At 31.2% G+C, this 14851-nt stretch overlaps 1 protein-coding gene across 4 annotated transcripts in view; it reads left to right on the forward strand.

Annotated features, from left to right (window-relative positions):
- The first annotated feature begins 472 nt into the window (after positions 1 to 472).
- The window catches only part of LOC129906320 (orexin/Hypocretin receptor type 1-like), a 226373-nt gene continuing 211994 nt past the window's right edge, over positions 473 to 14851 (forward strand). Inside the window, exon 1 of one of the 4 annotated variants that reach the window (XM_055982037.1) lies at positions 473 to 1394. The gene's annotated coding sequence lies outside the window, so the exon portion shown is untranslated. The remainder of the gene's footprint in view (positions 1395 to 14851) is intronic. The other 3 variants (XM_055982038.1, XM_055982034.1, XM_055982036.1) reach the window with 3 other exon arrangements.

The raw sequence follows: 14851 nt of genomic DNA on the forward strand, positions 1-14851 counted from the left end.
CAATTTAATTTAAATCATTTCTCCCACTGTTTACCTATGTACCTGTTCATCATCCTTTCTTTTTCCTATTTTTCTGCTATTAACACACAAACCAATTCAATTACTGGCATCAACTTACATATAAGTTTAAACACAAGGTGTGATGAGAAGTTGCTTATCATCACAATTAGAACACCATGGTCTGTGTTTCTGTTTACCTCTAGGAGTTCTGGTTGCTGCTAAAACATCTTCCCAATCAAACCCAACTTACCAACCTCATGTAGGTAGTCTACACTACATTGGCACGACAGCAAGTCTGTCGTCACAATTTGTGACGTGATTTTCAGGGAGTGTTTAATTTCATTCATAACAGAATATATTCAACAAGTGTCGGAACAAATAACAAAGCTCAGCACTTGCTTCTCTCTAATTTTAACAGAACAGCCCAATTTTCTCTTTTACTGAAAATAAATACAAAATATGAACTCAACGAAAAAGCTTCTCCCAATTGGGGAAACTAGAGCTGAAATGCGTAGCTTTTCGAAACTGTTTACGAAATCTCACAAGATGACAATGCTTACTTAGTCCTTAACAGTTCCTCGGCAAGAGATGTCAAAATAACGTTAAGCTTTTCACAACAGTAATTTGAAAATGAATATTTGCTCGCGAAGTTCTTTTTATTTTCTTCGAACATTCGGATTTAATACCTATTAACATCAAAACCGTTGCAAATCAATTGCCATTCAATTCAGCAATAAATTCATGAAACTTAATACGTGTTTCTATTCGAAAACCGAATAAAGATAAAATACTTAAGTAGTATCTCTATGAACCGCGACTTTTTAATGTACAAATGCTATTTGAAGGTGTTAGAGTGCAGTGCTTCGTTTTGACCGAAATTCATAGAACGTGAACGGAGTCTAATGTCGCGTGGGCTCGTTGTATGAAGTTGCAATTCTGAACTTGATTTGTAATAGTTATTTGAACGTGATTCGTTCTGCAAAATTTACTCGATACATCATATTAGCTATCTTTCACATTACCCCCTTCAACGCTGCAAGCAAAAAAAATTGCAAAAAGCAAATTAAAAACTGCCAACCGAATTCACAATATGTTTAGTTAATTAATGTTTTAAATTGATTTGGTGGTTTTTGGTTTTTTAAAAACCAAAACAACAAAAAAAAAAATAATTTGATTGTGATTAAATTTTCTCTCTATGGAAATCTTAATAAAAAAACTTCTTTATACTGTATTTTAAGCTGTACTTGATTTTCAAGAAAAAAGATAAAATAAATTAAAAAGTGCGTAGACGTGATTTGTTTCGTGGGTTGAAATTGATTTTTTTATGTGAAAACGGCCTTTGCAATGATTGGATAAATTCGCATTTTGCTTAGGGCAAAGCCGCTCATCAATCGGTAAGTGACACAATGACATTGAATTTGATTACATGAAGAAAATTTGACAGTTAAGAGGGTTGGTTTCATCTTGTATTAGCTTTTTGAATATAAGGAAATTGTCTGGATAAAAAAAATATAATTAAAAAAAAAAACTTTTTTACTCTCTTTCTCTGTTCGTCATTATAGAATATTAATGAAATTTTCATTTGAATAACTTTTTCTAGAATGAATTTTTGCGGTGAGCATGGATGGTAGGAAGGCACTTATTCTGAATTTAAAATAGGCGTGTTTTTTGTAAATCGCGACCTTAGAACAACAAGGTTCTAACCGACAATTTTGAAAAAAAAATGAGTTATATATCAAATCTAGGTAAAATCGTGTTGCTCTTTCGATTCCCGCTATCTATTTTGCTCTATCTTTTTCCATTCCGAAGATAACCTGGGCTACAGAGTTCTATCTTCACAATTTTCATTTGAGATTTAAACAATAAGGTTCTAACTTCCACTTAGAACTTTGTTTCACAAAATATTTAGAGATACAGAGTTCTATCTGCCTCTTTTTCGATTTGATTTGGGAGCAATAGGGTTCTAACTGCAAACAATGTTGCAGTTAGAACTTTGGTACATGTTTAGACGAAAAAATTGAATGCTAAGCAATTAGACTTTGTTTATTTTTTTGAAATAGAATTAATTATAAAAATAATAAATAATTGCAGAAATCCACCACTCTAAAACAAAAAGAAAAAAATTATTTAAATCTTTTTTTTTCAACGCATCCCAATTCTTCAATATCGAATAACTAAGGTCACAAGAATAAAAATTGTACATAGAACCTTATTGTTCTAAATTTAACTGTCGCATCGTTGAGCAACGAAGTCCTATATGGTTTTTTAAAGTCAAATTTAAGGGTTAAAAATGTGTTTTTATTTGTGTTTTAAGCTAAAATCTTAAAGATTTCTTATAACTCATCGAATTATAAACAAAAAATCAAACTTTTCATACACAGTTACCGTATAAAGATGTTTCAATATTCAGAAGCGTTTTTCTCAAAACTCACCTGGGTGTACTTAGAACCTTGTTGTTCTAGGGTCGCGAAATATCAACACGCAACAAAAATTAACATGTGCAGGAACCAAGAGAAAACGTAAACTTATACTTTTCGTCAAAATTCTATCCGCAGCTTGGTTTAGTTTTTATTCTTATCGGCAGCTCCGTGTTGTTATTTCATGTAAATGCCAACTGCGGATACGCATAGCAATGCCAAAAAAACACAGCTACTGACATACTGAATTTTAAATAGACTGGCTATATATTTGCGCCAGTAATGTTTTTGTTGAGAACCCTTTAAGTAGAAAATTTAATCTGAATGTTTTTGACTTATTGCATTCCGATTCCGCAATACAAACTCTGTCGTGTTTTTACCTCCAAAAACTTAGGGCCAGTTTTATAAATTGAGGATTAACCCACGGATCAGGTGAACTCGAGTTAACTCTTGAACCAGGTTCAACAGTTGTGGATCTAGTGAGAGTCAGCTAAACTGCGTTCAGGTTTATATACAAATTTTAGTTTATACAATACATATATACCTAATTTCACTGTCAGTTATTTCCTTATTTTCGTTCGTGAAAATATTTCGTCTTTTATCTTTTTGATTTTACTAAAAATCCATCTATTAATTGTGATTCAAGCCGTAACTACATTGGCCACTTTTTGCAAAGAGTAATTTTTTTGTAAAAAAGAGCATAAAAAATGGTTTTAGACCAAAAAATAAGCTTTCTGCTTCATTTTTGTGAATTTTCCATTTCGGGAAATCTTCACAAAATCAGTTTGAAAATGTTCACTATTGTACTTTTTCACTTTTTAGGTCAATGTAGTTAAGCCTTTAGAATCAAATACACAAAAGTAAAGCATTATTTTAGTGAAACTAGTTATTGCCACTTCTAATGGCGGCCGGACCATTCATTTAGTGAACTGATCAGGAGGAGGAGGATTCTTGGCTGGTTGTTTTATTTTGTGAAGAAAATTGTACCTATCCATTTATAAAAAATTAATATATATTTAAAAAATCAATAAAAGCGATTAAGTTAATACAGTCATATACCTAAGGTGAAAAAACCTTATTTCAAAAATCCCGATTTCGTTTTTTTTTTATATATAAATGAAAAAATGTAGTTTTTGAGAAAGGGGAAAATTTTATGATATGCACTAAAAAACATCCTTGTACAATCACGGTATAAGTGCTAATAGGCCAGTGGTTCAAAATGTTTGGCACCACTGTACATACACTTTGTCAGCTGTCTGTCAAAAATGTGCCGTGCTCATGTTTTTTTTTTTAACTCCGTAGTGGTATGGCCATACATCCATGATGGATCCAAAAAAAAATTTCACAAAAAACAAAACCATTCGTATGGCCATTGCATATACATTGATAAAAATTGTCCCAAGAAAAATGACGCATAATACCAACATTTATTAATGCATCAATATTTTAATCATCTAACGTACAAGAGGGTGCTGCAAGCAGTTTTTAAAGTAAATTTTATATAGGTTTATCATTCCACACCTTTTTTTATGGATAAACTAGCTGACCCGGCGGACTTCGTTACACCTCTTCTGCTATTTACTTCCAATTTGGAAGTCAATCTTTTCAAAAAAAAAATCGGGTTAAAACATTAAATATAGGTCTTTATAAAAAAAAAATATGTAACATGTTTTGGTTGGACCACCCTAACCATTTTATCATATGAAAATTCATGTTGCTCGAATTGCCGATTCTCAGACTTCCCGACATACACAAAAAATTTCGAAAAGATCGTTCCAAGAAGATATAAAAAAAAATTGGCTGGACCACCCTAACAATTTGGAGGTATGAAAAATACATGTTGGCCGATTCTCAGACCTACCCGATATGTGTACAAAATTTCATAAAAACCAGTCCAGCCGTTTAGGAGGAGTTTGATAACAAACACTGCGACATGAGATTTTTATATATTAGAAAGATATGTATATAAAATGTATGTTAGAAACTAGTTTTAGTTTCATTTTTAAGTACCGTTCATCAATTACCCTACTAACAATTTTGCTTCTATAATGCTTTAAAGAAGCAACAATTGCATCTGTAAAGCTTTATATAACCAAAATTGTTTGTCGGGTAACCGTCATTCTGGGAACGCTTGTTTTGGGGTATAGCTAGATTGAAATTTTAATTTGTTGGTGATATTATGATCAAAAATCGAGGCCAGTACAATATTATCTCAAAAATATTTCGTTTTACTTTGTTACATAAAAAATAAAAATAAATTAAGGTCAAAACGTCACTTCCGGGAACGTCATTTCCGGGAACGCTCTTAGAATCTGAATAAATAATGTAGTCTTACAACACTCATAATTTTGCATTTTTTGGGTATTTTTACTCAGTATCCTATCTAAATATGGCTGTAATAAACAATTTTATCAAAAAAGTTACAACAAAAACAAAAGAAAAAATTATGGCCTAAGTGTTTCGGAGGTGCATAAAAGCATTTTTTTTTTGTAGAAATCGGTCTCTGCCCCAAGAAATAAAGTTATATTTGATTTATTTAAGACCTACTATCTTAGTTTATTAATATATCCTTCACATTGACACTATTTCTAGACCCCTAAAGTCCTTTTGAAGAGATCACCACCATTTCGAGAAACGTTTTTCTAGTACTAATTTTTGGGGTTTTGCGGTCAATTGAAAAATATACATTTTTGTGCTCTTCCCGTTCATGAGCCGACAAATTATGGCTAAAGCGAACATTTGAGCATGAAAAACAAAGTTGATTTTTTAAGAATTCGGTCATCGAAATTTCCCACCTCCATGATTTTGACCCATATCTCGAAATATTAACATTTCAATGCAACCATGCCAAACAAATTTTTTATTATTTTTTTCTATGAGAGCTTTTTCTAACCCCCATTTTCTCCGCTTTTTTTTTGGTAATATTTTTAGTTATTTCTGTACAAAGTACCTATAACACAACAAATAAAGTACCTTGGCACCACTGTTTCTATCGAGAGAAAGTTAAACATTTTTTCCACTTTAAATCACCTGATCCATGACTGAACCACTGCTAACCCACCAATATCGGTGGGTAACTTCGAATCGTGGCTCAGCAGTGGGTTAAGACCAGAAACTCGATTGTACAACACTGCAAATGAGTTGAACCGAGTTCAAACGTTGATCCGAGGGTGAACCACGTTTGTACAACTGGCCCTTAGGGTTTTTTTTTAGTTTTGGTTTACAACTCCCCGAACATATTAATCATATTCTTAATAAAGCGAGCTCTATGTTGAGATTATTAAACGTTGGGCTCCTGGGTAAGGGTATTTAACGATCCGACCGATCGTTAGTGTCCGACCGAAGGTCGATTTTCAGCCGAAGCCTAAGGTTGAAAAAAGTCAAGAATTCTCCTTACCAAATGGATAAAAACTTCGGTCTAAAATGGCGGAAGCCGAAGGTTTGGCCGAATCCGGCCGAAGCCTCGGTCGGACACTACCTACAGTATTATTTTTTTTTACAATTATACCTTATAGTTTCTACGTACGACCCCATCTTTGGTACGTACTAGGGCTGTAAAAGTAACGACAAAATGAGTACCCGCACGTATAGTATACGTTACTTTTGATACTAGTACCCGCATCAATAATATCGTTACTCGTTACTTTCGTATGTTTCGCATTTTTCGTATATCTCGTATATTTCGTTTGTTTCGTGTGTTTCCCATGTTTCGTTACTTTCGCATGCTTCGTATGTTCGTACATTTCGTATATTTCATGTATTTGATACGTTTCGTATGTTTGGTACTTTAAGTATTTTTCGTACGTTGGTAGGTATAAGGGTGTAAACATTTTTTTTTTGAAAAAACCAAAAACAATTTGTTTAATCTAAGCTACATTTTAAGGCCATAAACATTTATTTAAGTTGCGGAGTTCTCATGTTATAATAGTTTGAAGGTAGCTATACTGATTTTTTTCGATTTTTTTTAATCAAATGTGGAAACTTTTTTATTTTTTTTCCTAATTTTTCGACAAAACTTTGGTAATTTTTTGTTTATATTCGTTCAGTAATCTCATCACAATTCTTTAGAGACCTTTATTTCAAAAGTACATCGCGTAGATCTCGGAATATTAACACTTCAATAAAACCATGTCGAAAAATTTTTCATTTTTTTTTTCTATTGAGAGTGATTTTCAAACCTCGTTTTCTCTGCTTTTTTTTTAGTTGAAAATTTTGCAGTGAAAATAAACAAACTTTTTGAAAAACCAAAATACTTTTGTATATTCTTAAACTACATTTCAAGACCATTAACAAAAAGGTCATAAACATATTGGTTGCGGCGCATAAAGAAAATACCAAAACGTCTCTTTTGATATTTCTGTATAAATTATTATCGATAACACAACGATACCTTGGCACTATTGTCTTTATTGTGATAAAAGTGAACTCAAGATAATTATCTGGAGTTACCATTCCGACTACGGTAACGATGTCGATAGAAGATGCTAAATGCGACAAATTGAGTGTATCACTTCGTTTCGTATCTCATGTATCGGATGATTTAGTATTGAAATTGGAATGGGGTCGTTACTCTTACATATGTTTCGTATCTCGTATATTTCGTTACTTCAGTACCCAGTAACGAAACATACGAGTAACGATACTTTTCAGAAAGTAACGTTTCGTTCTCGTTTCCGAAGCAAATACTTGCATTTTAGTAACGAATACATACGATTTGCTACAGCTCTAGTACGTACCTACCCCTTACAACTATGGAATCCCTTCTACGCCATCTACAAAAATTGTATTGAATGAATACAACATAGGAATTTCATACGTTTCGCATATCGCATTTAAGGTTTTATCTTGGGCAGGTCCACTACAGTTTGGTTGAAATGGGATCAAATTGTTTTAACCGATTTTTGTGCGAAGCTTTAAGAAATTTCCCTCATGATTTTAGAAATTTCACTAAACAAAAAATATTTTTCTTTTTCTAGGTAAAATAAATTCTGGTACGAAACCAAACTTTAAAAAAAAACTAAGTAAATAAAAAGTCTATACAAATTACAAAAACCTCTGCTTTTCTCGATTTTGAAGTGACAAAGTAAATAAAAAGTCTATAAAAATTACAAAAACCTCTGCTTTTCTCGATTTTGAAGTGATAATATATTTTTTTTTTTTTTATACAATAGATAGTATTTATGTTTTTATATTTTTTCAACTTTTAAAAAGTGTTCTAAACATTGTTCCAAAAAATTGAGGTCCTAAAATTTTTATTTTTAATGATATCAAATTTTTTTTTTTTTTAAATCAAATTTTTTGGACAAAGTTTAGAACACTTTTTAAAAGTTGAAAAAAGTATAAAAACTTGAAAAATCGAAAAAAGGGGAGCTTGAATTTTTTTGTTTTTGGCCCCTCAATATTTCAAAACAAAAACGTTTTTTTCAAGATATTTTTGATTGATTATCGAAGTACCTTTCACAGCAATCAATCATCATAAGAGCATTAAAGATAAGTATTAATTCTATATGTTTTAGCATTTTTTAGAATTATTTTTCTTAGTCCTGAAGAAGCGTGTAAGCACACGAAACGTCGACATAGAAGATAAGATAAAATCAAATCAAGGCATTATATAGCAAACGAAGAAGATAAACTTCTATTCCTACAATGAAAAACGGTTTACTATCTATTACCCTCTGCATCATCCTAATGAAGAAGATAATATTGTTGCAGTTAATTACACTGTGATAGTTCAAAAAGCCGACGGAGGGCTCTCATATCTACTAAAGATAATTCGAGTATGCTGAACATGATGGCGTACTTAGTTTTTCTGGATTAGGTCAAATAAGAAAGATTTTTGCGTTTGAAATTTTGTTTGCACATGCCAAAACTGAGGGTTTAAAACACCATATATATTTTACAATTTTTGATTTTTTATAGATGATAAATGATGGAAAATCTATTTTTTGGAAATATTTTACGTAAAAGTTATTTGAAAAAAATATCTGTCGAATAACTATTTAAATCATTATTTTATGAAAAAAAAAGTCGAATTTTCTTTCACTTTTTCTTACATTTTTTAACTATAAAAGTAGAAATGTATGCGAAAACTCAACATTTTTTTGTACACACCTTTTATGTGTTAGTATTCTGGAATATTAAACATATGTAGATGTAGATATTTAATTAAAAAATCAGGCATGGTATCAATATTTTTATTTAATTTGTTTTAAGCTCAAAAACTCATTTTTCTTTCAATTTTTTTTTTATATTAAAACATATTTATACTATAACTTCCATCTGGTTATATGAGCTTACATACACAACAAATAATATATTTGTCACAGTCCATCTTTAGCTTAAGGGGGGTTTTCACTTAAACGAACCCCGTTTAACTGAAGAAAATATTTTGAGATAAGAAAAGTTTTTAAGTGGGTTTTTTATGTACCTAATATCAAATTTTGTTGGTAGTATGACTGTTTCTTTTTTTGAAAATGGAATCTATTCGCAATAATCACACTCGTATGGTATATCTTCATCGGTTTCTTACTTGAGCCCATGGACGTTTTGCCCCCTTCCGATCTTACCTGATATTCTAGAATATTTTTTTTTCTTAAGGTTCAAACCTTTAGGATTCATTCTTTCACAACTGCTCGATCATACCAAAAACCACTTTTTCATATTGCAAGTCTTGTCAGTTTTATTATTTATTTTTTTTTCATACAACATAGTAAGAAAACGATTTTGCCCCCACTTCCTTTACATATATATTGCATTTAAACATTTTGTAATTTTTTTATTTTATTTATAAACTAAAAAATTGAAAAAAACAGTGTTTTACTGCTACTTTTTCACTCTTAAGCTTAACCATTATTGTAGATAGGTAGGTACTGCCTATTCTTATTTGTAAACAAAGCCATATTCTATCCTGAAATACAAGATCAAATCGTTGGCTCCGAGTGCTGCATTTTAATTTAAGTAATACGAAAAATATAAGAAAAATTGAAGAAAAATCGACGTTTTTTGCCATAAAATAATGATTTAAAATGTCATTCGACAGATTTTTTTTTTCAAATAACTTCTTTTACGAATAATCCTTCCGAAAAAATAGATTTTCCATCATTTTTCATCGATAAAAATCAAAAATTGGAAAATATATGGTGTTTTATACGCTCGGTTTTGGCATGTGCAAACAAAATTTCAAACGCAAAAATCTTTCTTATTTGACCTAATCCAGAAAAACTAAGTACGCCATCGTGTTCAGCATACTCGAATTATCTTTAGTAGATATGAGAGCCCTCTGTCGGAAAAAAAAGTTCCATTTTCGAACACAGTGCTATTTATCAAGAGGGATTGTGAAAAAAAGCACATACCTACATAAAGACATGAAACTTCAAACTGAAAGGACATGCGTTTAGCTGTTTTTTTTTTTTTGCGTTTGGGATCGGAGTTCGGAGAGGTCTTCCGGATTCCGGATTACCATAATTTTTGCAAACGACATAAGTTTCTTGATCTGTTTAATTTATTATATGCATTAATTAGTCTTGAATTTAATTAGGTTATTTTACTAATTTTTAAAAATTATAATTGTGTTAGTTGTAAATTAACTTACTCACCACCAACATATGCATTTACATTACATATAATGAGCCTTGATCATATTATATCTTGTTGCTTCAGAACAGAGAATGTGATGAGATTAGCATGCTTTATGATTTGGCATTGATAGTAGTCACTTTTTCAACTGAATTAATTTCAGTCCTAAGCTTCCTGATAAAACACAGATATTTGAATGTGTTTACATTTACATATTTTATCGGCTCATAAATATATTCCTATCAAATATTTGTGTCAACTTTAAGCCTACCTACGACGCGACGCTTTAAATGTAGGGAGTGTAATGTAAACTCGAATTGTGAGATGATTATTATGATAGATACTCATCATGTTTATGCCAACATCATCGTACAAATTGAAACAGTAATAACTTTTCGTTTTTGGTGGGTAATTGAAATATCATATTTGGATATTTTATTGCCATTTTAGGACACTCAAATTGAATATTTATTATTTACTGAGAACCTACCTAATTCACACAAAAAAAATCATATAAATTAAGAGTCCTTCAATGTTTGCACCTGAGTAGAGTGGATGATTGAAAATGTGTTTGGTATTTATTAAATATTTGAAGCTTAGGCCGTGTGTGAATTGCGTTAAATAGTTAAATTCGTGTAAAATTTTTGACACTATTGAGGTGAATAAAAAATTTTCAGCTGTTAAAAATTTATTGGCCTCCGGGACCTAGTTAAATTTGAGTTAAATTTTGTTTGCAGATGGTTTTGTTTTATTTTTTTTTTTTTTATTAAAAAGGAGTATCATGGCAGAAAAAGGCAGACAAAATTTTAAACAATAAATTCTTTTTTTGAAATTATTTTGTTCACCTCAATAGTGTCAAAAATTTAACACGAATTTAACTATTTAACGCAATTCACACACGGCCTAAGCTTCAAATATTTAATAAATGTGTGAATTGCGTTAAATAGTTAAATATTTAACGCAATTCACACACGGCCTTAATCGCCATAGTAAAATATGTATGTAATATCAGCAGCGTTGTTCCTCAACGTGTCGACTTTAATAGTCTGCAACGTAGATAATCTCAACAATATCGACAATGTCAACAACTGCTGCCTGTAAAATTGCAAATAAATAAAATAAAGTTCAGAGTTAGACTTTATTTTAGTACATATAATATTTTTGTAACAAAAAACATATTAGACAATTTCCCTACTATAGTCCGAGTTTAGAATTCGTAACAAAAATCGAACTCCAGACAACAATTAGGCGATTGATAGCGAATGCCAAAAAATGGGTCTCGTATCGTTATACAGTCTCTCAGTATTTATGTTTGTATGTACCTCGAGCTACAGTCAAAGCCCCCGAAGCAATTTTTTCGTAATTCAGTCTCTTAGTATAGGTATTTATGTTTTTATGTACCTCAAGCTACAGTCAAAGCCTCCGAAGCAATTTTCTTCAAACTTGGTACCTTTGTAGTTATCAGCAGAGATACCCAGAAGGAGATCGGAAACTTCCGTAGTTTTACCCCCCCAAAACCAATTTGTTTATTTCGTGTTCTTGTAATTTTTTTTTTGTAAATGTTAAATACACACATAGTGTAACCACAGCGTTTTAACGCAAACATTTGCGACTTTTCAGGGGATAAGCTCTAAGCTTTTCGACGGATCATATCAAATCTTTAGACGTGATAGACATAGGTAACTTAAATGGTCTAAATACAGTAGGCGGTGGGATTTTGTTAGCTGATAAAAAAAAACTTATATGCAAATTTGTTGATAGTTTCAGTTCTACAGTTAAATAAAATTAGAGACTGGTTACTCATGCATAATCTGTATTTACGAGTATATCTGTTCAAGCTCCAATAATAACACTGTGTTACAAAATAAAAATCATGTCAACTACTTTGGAAATGACCTAGCAGAGGTTGTAGGTATTACTGATTACATCATATTTCGGCACTTGAAAAAATTTCGTAGACCCTCAAAATTTCCGGAAAATGGCCGAGTAAAAAATCGTTAAAATCTGAAAACATTGAAAACGGTTTTTTGACGATAACTTGAAATTTGAGGGTCTACGAAAAATTTCAAGTGCCGAAATGGGATGTACTCATTATTACCTACAACCTCTGGTAGGTCATTTCCAAAGTAATTGACATGATTTTTATTTTGTAACACAGTGTAGGTAATTTATACGAAAAATGTCTTGACTGCATTGAAATCATAAACAATTCAATGGAACCTAACTTGTGATACTATTCGACTTCAACTTCCCGCAGCATGAGCCGTCGCCCAGGGGCGCAAGAACTGAACTTTTACAAATGTCTATATAAATGTCTATATAAATATAACGAAGTCTTTTCAGTCGATGTTTTATTTGTTTTTACTTTCACAAAGGCGCCCCAATATTTTTTCTATTTTACTTTTTCAAAGGCGCTCTTATTTTTTGTCTTAAACTTTTCCAAAAATAAAGACACCCCCAAATTTTGGGTTAATTTGTTTGGCTTCCGGAAGGACAATGGTGTCCAAAATCTTCGTTCATCTATATAGAACAAGGTACCCTAATATTCCTCCAACCAATTTAATTTTTGCAAAGGCGCCCCTATATATAAATCACTAAATCATAGCTGGTAATATGGAGAAAAAGTGTGTTTCTTTATTTTTTACGGATATGGATAAGAATAGACCGACGCACAGTGGCCCGTTTTGACTTTTTTGCTTGCAGTGAAGTGACACAGTGGGGAAAAAGGAAAAGAACCAATTCGAGTGAAACAGTAGGGAAAAAAGTATTTTTTTTTGAATTTTTTGTACAGTGTATTTCAGTGATATATTACAAATCAAACAGTGGAAAAATATAAAAGTAACAAATTAACATATAAACAACGCTAGATTTCTTGAAAACTATCATCTAAGTCCGGGATAATTTGTAATAAACTCAGCATTTCTTGTGAGTTTTGTTCTTTCCGATCTTTTTGGTTTCTTACATGCCCTAAGGAAGAAATAAGTGGATCCGATGAGGTTGCAAGCATGTTAAATAAGTCTTCATTCTGCCGAATCCTTGAAACTTTGCACGTATTTTGATATCTGGTAGTCTTTATTTTTGCACTGGGCTTCTTTTGTCAGTTCTCCAAGTGGTAGTGATTGATATTCGATGATATTTTTAATATGGACCAATATTTCGGCAATTGAAATTTTTCATAGACCCTCAAAATTTTATTTCACATTTCAACGATTTTTTACTCAGTAATTTTTCGGCCAATTTCAGATTTTACATTACTAAACAAAGGAGTACTTGCTCTTTTTAAAAATATTTTTTTATTTTGCTCTAGCGCCAAATTGGATGTAGATTTTATGGACCGAATCTCAAAATACAACATTTTTCACCGTTTTTCTTAGAATTCAAAGACCGTTTAAAGCTACATTTTTTGTTTTGAAAAAAAAAAATTTATAAACTGTCATATTTATGTTGAATCAAATAAATTTTTTTTTATTAAAATGAGTTAGAAATTGTGGAAGCTATGATTTTTTGGGACAATCGAAGCAACAAAAGCTAACTTCTCTGTTCATACTAATTGTAGAAAATTTGTAATGGTTTAACTTTTAGAAAAAAATGTTACTCATTGTTAAATTATTATTGTTACTCATTGTTAAATTATTATTATTATTATCATTGTAACTTCGTTTGAAAATTTTTGGTAACGTTTTTGGATGCTCAGATGTCAGATATTAATTTTAAATACTGTTCATTTTTTTTTTGCCCTTGATAACACAGGCCCGAAAAAAAGTGCCAATACTTTTGACCGGACCTGCTTATATTTATGTATTTTGCCCTGCTGAATCCGAATCTGTCAGTTTTGCCAAAACACCCTCAAAATTTTGAGGAAATTGCAAAAAAACATGAAAATTGGGTTTTTTTGCAATTAATTGAAATTTCTTTCTCGAGTAAATAAACCATAGCTTCCACAAAGTCTAAGTCTAACAGTAAGACTGTTTATAAAAAAAACACAAAATTTAGCTTAAAACGGTCTCCGAATTCTAAAAATCAGTGAAAAAATGTTGTATTTTGAGATTCAGTCCATAAAATCTACACCCAATTTGGTGCTGAGCAAAATAAAAAAATTTTTTCAAAAAGAGCGAGTACTCCTTTAATTAGATCTGTAAAAAAGTCTGAAACTGTCCCAAAAATGACTGAGTAAAAAATTGAGTTGAAATGTGAAAACATTGAAAAATGGTTTTTTAATGATAACTTGAAATTTTGAGGGTCTATGGAAAATTTCAAGTGTGGAAATATGATGTAGGTACTCAGTAATACCTACAACCTATGCTAGGTCACTTCTAAAGTAATTAACATGATTTTTATTTTGTAACACAGTGTAATTAAACGTCAAACAAATTCTCTGAGTGAAAAAACAAAAGAAAATAAATTGATTTTTCACCAATACAGATACTAAATTTCAGAATTGAGTGGAAGCGATTCAAACTTTTTTATTGGATTTCAGAATGATTGAATCATTGAATCGAAAACGACATTAAGCCTTTGCCTGCCATGTCAACCGTTTTTCAGCGACATCTTATGTGTAATACCAGGGCACTTAACAGCTTGGCAGTCAAAGGGTTTATGTAGTTGAAAAAGTTTTTGAACAAATATTGTTCAAATAAAACCAACTGTAGGTTCCTACTGGAATTACATCTCTACTCTGCTGAAAATAATAAATTTCGTAACAATACGAAAATAGTTTCATACACTACATTTTCGTTGGCCCAACGAAACGTTCGTTGGCTCAATGAAAATATGTAATTTTTCGTAATATGAAAACCTTCATCACTTAATGAAAATGATTCATACAGTTTTTCTCCCTTTTTAGAGCCCAAAAATCCATT

Source organism: Episyrphus balteatus, chromosome 1 (assembly GCF_945859705.1).
Source record: "Episyrphus balteatus chromosome 1, idEpiBalt1.1, whole genome shotgun sequence".
In the NCBI taxonomy this organism is placed as follows: Eukaryota; Metazoa; Arthropoda; class Insecta; order Diptera; family Syrphidae; genus Episyrphus; species Episyrphus balteatus.